The sequence below is a fragment of the Trachypithecus francoisi genome, unplaced genomic scaffold (assembly GCF_009764315.1).
Source record: "Trachypithecus francoisi isolate TF-2019V2 unplaced genomic scaffold, Tfra_2.0 Lachesis_group13, whole genome shotgun sequence".
NCBI classification, from domain to species: Eukaryota; Metazoa; Chordata; class Mammalia; order Primates; family Cercopithecidae; genus Trachypithecus; species Trachypithecus francoisi.
The window spans coordinates 116,388,338-116,395,067 of NW_022681458.1; positions in this window are offsets into that span (position 1 = coordinate 116,388,338).

Below are 6,730 nucleotides of genomic sequence, written 5' to 3' on the forward strand. Positions count from 1 at the left end.
TGCCAAAGGGCAATCCTCGGGAAAAGATGGCGAGGCATGGATTTTTCTTGGATGTGTGCCTCATCCTGGGGCTCATCCCGCTGAGCATCAAATATTCATTGCAAAAGAGGAAAAAAATATGCTGCGGACAATGCTGGATGTCTGCTCTCCCCATGGCCAGAATTAACGGGGAAATTCCTAATCCCTCGTGGTCCTCAGAATCTCCTGTCCTATGCACCCCCCCACTAAACCACTGAAGTCCAGTTTCTGGGAGCCCAGCCAGGGAATGTGTATTTTTAATCAAACCACCTAGGTTACTCTGATGAGTGCAAAGTCAGAGAGCGCTGCTCTCATGCACTGAGACTGAGCATTATTCTAGTAATAAAAAGGAGAGGAGTATCCTGGGTGTCTTTTTTTTTTTTTTTTTTGAGACGGAGTCTCGCTCTAGCCTGGGCTGGAGTGCAGTGGCCGGATCTCAGCTCACTGCAAGCTCCGCCTCCCGGGTTTAAGCCATTCTCCTGCCTCAGCCTCCGGAGTAGCTGGGACTACAGGCGCCCGCCACCTCGCCCGGCTAGTTTTTTGTATTTTTTAGTAGAGACGGGGTTTCACCGTGTTAGCCAGGATGGTCTCGATCTCCTGACCTCGTGATCTGCCCGTCTCGGCCTCCCAAAGTGCTGGGATTACAGGCTTGAGCCACCGCGCCTGGCCTCTGGGTGTCTTAAGGTGGCAGTTGAGTGGCCTTTGCCTTCTGGCGGGCAGAAAAGCAGACCGAGGCTCTAAGCACCTGCACCCACCGCTGGGCTCAGGATCTGTGCTGGAGAATAGAAGGGCTAATTTAATTATTCATGCCTTTTTAGAGCATATTACATGTGGAGAAGGTGGGGCACACTGAGTTTTATTTCAACCAAATACCCCTTATCTCCTTATACAATTGATATTTTTATATTGAACATTAGGGGATGGGTCATTTGTCATCAGATTGTCTATAATACAGAAAATGATAGACACAACCTAACAGTTCAAACATGATGAGTTAAATAAATAATGGTAAAAATAGACGCTACAATAATATTTAGTGCTGTTACCGCTACGAAGATAAGTGTCTACTGACATGGAAATGTGTTCAGGACATATAAATAAGTGAAAAGGCAGGCCTAGACACAGTGCGAGCCTGTGCGTGCGAGTGTGTGTGTGTATGAGTCTGTATACATGTGTAAATGTTTCTGAGCATTTATTTTTTCTTTTGTTTAGTATAGGTAATGCCATTTTTCTCTCCGATGAACAGGTATTGTTTAGGGAATAAAAATAGTTAATTAAAAACAATAAAATTTAGAGTGTCAAGACCCCCAAGGTTACGGATTTCGTTCAAAAGTTTGTCTGTATATAAGGGCTTGGGTCAGGATGCTCACTGACGGTCCTCACACATCTGTTCTTATGAGTTTGGCCCATTGCTCAGTCAGTCAGGGAGTTAACATATATTAATATATACCTGTACGTAAGATGGAAAAGAATAGCTATGACTCTTTTTTTTTTTTTTCACAAGTCATGTATTTTAATGGTGCTAAAACTAGAGGTTTGCTTTTTTTTTTTTTTTTTTTTTTTTTACATACTTGGCCTTAGCAACGAATCCTCTAATTCAACAGGAAGATATTCTCATGTGCGTCCGTGTGAAGAGACCACCAAATAGCCTTTGTGTGAGCAACATGGCTGTTTATTTCACCTGGGTGCAGGTGGGCTGAGTCCGAAAAGAGAGTCAGCAAAGGGAGATAAGGGTGGGGCTGTTTTATAGCATTTGGGTAGGTAAAGGAAAATTACAGTCAAACGGGGGTTGTTCTCTGGTGGGCAGGAGTGGAGGTCACAAGTTGCTCAGTGGGGGAGCTTTGTGAGCCAGGGTGAGCCAGGAAAAGGAATTTCACAAGATACTATCATCGCTTAAGGCAAGGACTGGCCATTTTCACTTCTTTTCTGTGTGGAATGTCATCAGTTAAGGCGAGGGAGGGCATTTGCAATTCTTTTGTGATTCTTCAGTGACTTCAGGCCGTCTGGGCGTATACTTGCAAGTCACAGGTGATGCTATGGCTTGGCTTGGGCTCAGAGGCCTTACAGATACTACATGCCCTGCTGACCCTACAGCTTCTACCCAGTAGGGCCTGAGGTGTGTGTTTGTTCTTTCTTGTCCCCTGACAGATGACTCCAAACTGTGGCCCACACCAGCACACAGTTATACCCCAGGAATGATTACTCCTTGGCCAGGAGTGCAGGCTTCACTGGGCCCTCTGCCCCAGGGGCTCTCCGCGGCTGCAGCAGGTGTCTGCTCAGGGCTTCCATGTCTTCTGAAGGCTCAGGCTCATCAGGGTAGGAGCTGCTTCCACGCTCGCTTCTGTGTTGCTGGCAGAATTCTATTGCTTGCAGGCTGTTGGACTGAAGACCCCAGTCTCTCCGTAGCATCAGCTTCAGGCTACCCTCTGCCCTGGGCAGGTGACTGGCTTTGCCAGAACTAGCACCTATCAAGAGGCAGGGGGAGAGTTCCAGTGGATGGAACCTGCAGCCCCTCCCAATCCAATCTCAGGAGAGACCGCCATCTCTTTTGCCTAGTTCTATTCATTAGAAGTGAGCCGCTGAGTCCAGCCCTCTTCGAGGGTCTGGCTGTGAACACTAGGGGCAGGGACCAAGGGGAGCCACTTGGGAGGGGAGGTGCTGCCTGGGACCTGCCTAAGACAAGGTGAAGGAGAACATGCCTAGGGACAGACGCCCTTCCCACTGCCCCTCTGTGGTGAGTGCAGGAGTTGCGGATGTGCCCTAAAGGAGTTGTGGCATCCCAGGAGGGAAGCAGCTCCCAGCCATGAGGGCACCATGACCCAGCGCCCCAGCATGTCGGGCTGCACATTTCAGGGCTACCTGAGCTGCAGCCTCTTCCCCTTCCCTGCTGTCTCTGCCTGTGCATGGAGTGGGCGTCTCAAATCTGCAGAGGCCAAACTGAGCTCAGGCCTCTGCACCCCCGCATCATCCCCCACCGCTCAGTCTTCCTCAGCTCAGCTCCTGGTGACTCCATCTTCCCAGGGGCTCAGGCTGAAGCCTTGCAGTTCTCCTCCACCCCGGCATCTAAGTCCCTCAGGAAAGTCCCTCTTGACTCTTCGTTGCATCTGGAGCCACTGGGGCCAAGCCACCACTCTGACCTGGACCGGAACGGCTCCCTCCCCTTCCCCTGCTCTGCCCCGACCTCCACCCCTCCTCCATGCCTCAGGTGTCCTCAACTTCAAAGTCAGGGTGCACCTATCAGGATGTAATTCAGGCATCTTCTCTGCTGACTCGGAGTCACAGGCCCCACACATGGCACACTGGCCTGTCCTCTGCTCCCTTCAGATCCTGGTGCTGCCCAGAGGCCCATGCAGGCACCCGACAACCTCAGGCCCAGCCTGCTCTTTCCTCAGCCCAGACCCTCTCTCCCGACCCACTCTGTCCACCTTCCTCAGGTCTGTCCTGCAACGTCTCCTGCATGGTGAGGCGTCCGCAAATCACTCTCTTAGACATTTTGGGCTCCATGCACACTCCTGTTCCCTCCCTGCTTCTCTTCAAACATCTTCATCCATGTCACACATGGGGGATTTCACCTATCTGCTGGGCTTCTCCAGAGGTCCCCCTGCTGAACTCTGAATGCGGTGGATTCAGAGATCTTTGACTATTCCCTGCTGCACGCCCAGGGCAGGACAGAGTGAACCTATCATGGGTGCTGCTGAATGAATGAAGGAAGGAAGGAATGAAGGACTGAGTGAGTGAGCGAGTGAGTGAGTGAAGGAGCAAATGAGTGAGTAAATGAGTGAATGGGTGAGTGAGTCAGTCAGTGAATGAGTGAGCGAGTGGATGAGGGAAGGAGTAAATGAGTGAGTGAGTAGGTAAATGAGTGAATGAGTGAACGTGAGTGAGTGAGTGAATTGCTGAGTGAGTGAATGAGTGAATGAGTGAGTGAGTGAGTGAATGGGTGAATGAATAAGTGAGTAAGTGAATGAATGAGTGACTTAGTGAATGAGTGGGTGAATAAGTGAGTGAGTGAATGAGTGATTGAGTGAGTGACCGAAGGAATAAATGAGTGATGAGTGAGTGAGGGAATGAATGAGTGAGTGAATGAATGACTTAGTGAATGGATGAGTGGGTGAATGAGTGAGTGAACAAATGAGTGAATGAGTGAGTGAATGGGTGAGGGAAAGAGTGAGTGAATGAGTCAATGAGCGAACAAGTGAATGAGTGAGTGAAGAAGTGAGTGAATGAACGAATGAGTGAGTGAATGAGTCAATAAATGAGTGAGTGTGTGAGTAAAGGGTGAGTGAATGAGTGAGTGAGTGAGTGAATGAGTGAAGAGGTGAATGAGTGAGTGAATGATTGAGTGAGTGAATGAGTGAATTAATAAGGAAATGAGTGAGTGAATAAATGAGTGAATGAGTGAATGGGTGAGTGAGTGAAAGAGTGAGTTAGTGAATGGCTGAGTGAGTGAATGAGGGAATGAATGAGTGAGTGAATGGGTGAGTGAATTAGAGAGTGAATGGCTTAGTGAATGAGTGAGTGATTGAGTGAGTGAATGGTTTAGTGAATGAGCGAGTGAATGGGTGAGTGAGTCAATGGGTGAGTGACTGAATGGGTGAGTGAATGAGTAAGTGAATGAGTGAGTGAGTAAAAGGGTGAGTGAATGAGTAAACGACTGAGTGAGTGACTGAGTGAGTGAATGAGTGAATGAGTGAGTGACCGAGGGAATAAATGAGTGATGAGTGAGCGAGTGAATGAATGAGTGAGTGAATGAATGACTTAGTGAATGGATGAGTGGGTGAATGAGTGAGTGAACAAATGAGTGGGTGAGTGAGTGAATGGGTGAGGGAAAGAGTGAGTGAATGAGTCAGTGAGCGAACAAGTGAATGAGTGAGTGAAGAAGTGAGTGAGTGAATGAACGAATGAGTGAGTGAATGAGTCAATAAATGAGTGAGTGTGTGAGTAAAGGGTGAGTGAATGAGTGAGTGAGTGAGTGAATGAGTGACGAGGTGAATGAGTGAGTGAATGAGTGAATGAGTGAATTAATGAGGAAATGAGTGAGTGAGTGAATAAGTGAGTGAATGAGTGAATGGGTGAGTGAGTGAAAGAGTGAGTTAGTGAATGGCTGAGCGAGTGAATGAGGGAATGAATGAGTGAGTGAATGGCTGAGTGAATGAGAGAGTGAATGGCTTAGTGAATGAGCGAGTCAATGGGTGAGTGAGTGAATGGGTGAGTGAATGAGTAAGTGAATGAGTGAGTGAGTAAAAGGGTGAGTGAATGAGTAAACGACTGAGTGAGTGAATGAGTGAGTGAGTGAATGAGTTAACTAGTGAATGAATAAGTGAGTGAATGAGTGAGTAGGTCGCTCAGAGGAGATGAGGACCGGAGCTGCCCTCTGACTGCTACAGTAGACAGGAGCTGAAGGAGGAGTCTGAAGGGTGGGATGTGCCCACTCGGTACATATACCCTGCTCCACACATCCCCAAAGAAACCCAATCTCACCAGAGTGGTCTCTTGAGAATTATTGGTAAGAACCTTTTTTCTCAATATTTCATATATGCAGGATGATTTCTTTCTTTCCTTTAAAAGGCCAATCGTTTTTTGGACTTGGAATTCTCCACTGCTGGTCCACGCCACTGTTTTCTCACAAAGGGGCATCCCCCGAGTTGGAGAAAGAGTCATTCCCAGGAATGGATAAAAGCCAGAAGGGCATCATCAGATGGGGCAGCTTCTCCTATCATCCTCCCCTTCCTGCTTGGGTTACCCTGAGTGACTTGGTTTGGAGGTCTACAAAATGCGGACATATCAAATTTGGATAAAAGCCTAAGCAGTTGAAGAGGTTGCAGTGCTAGCAGGAAGGTCTTTGGCTCCCGGCACCCTCCTCCCCTGCAGTCTCTGCTGGACCAGGACTCTGACTCCACCTTCGCCTTGGGGGTTCCTCCCTTCCTTCCAGCCACTGAGCCGCCTTGGGCTAATCTGCAACCTCAGAGGCGCAGCCCTCCTCCTTTCCTCCTGCCTCTTCCTCTGTTCCCACTTGCCTTCTGCTTCTTTTGGGACTTTGGAAAGTCCAAGAATAAGCAAAATCGTAGACCAGAAAGCACTGCCTTCAGCCCATTCCCCTCCCACCAGCTTCCCTTCAGATTCCTTGATCTTTCAAAATTATTTTGCTTTGTATCTAGATGCTAAGCTTTATATAGAAAACAGGTGGAGTTGATTTCTCGGCCGAGTACAGTGGCTCACACCTATAATCCCAGCACTTTGAAGGCTAAGGTGGAAAGAGTGCTTGAGGTCACATGTTTGAGACTAGCCTGAGCAACACAGGGAGACCTCGTCTCTACAAAATTCAAAAAAAAAGAAAAATTAGCCCGGAGCGATGGCACATCTGTAGTCCCAACTACTTGGGAGGCTGAGGCAGAGGGATCACTTGAACTCAGGAGTTTGAGATTACACTGAGTTACGATTATCTCATTGCACTCCAGCTTGAGTAAGAGAGTGAGAGACTGTCCCCTAAGAAAATAAAAATAAAAAGTGCTGGAGTCCATATCCAAGCCCACAGTCAATTGCGACATGTGGATCTTTTATTTTTATAATCCTCCTCTCTTGTCTAAGTGCCAAATGACACTCCCATTGTGTGTAACTACTTCCACCTTTGTCTGGCTTCTCCTTCTTTATGTATTAAGAATCACGTTTCATAGAGTTCTGAGAAAATAAATAAATAAATCAGCTGTGTGCC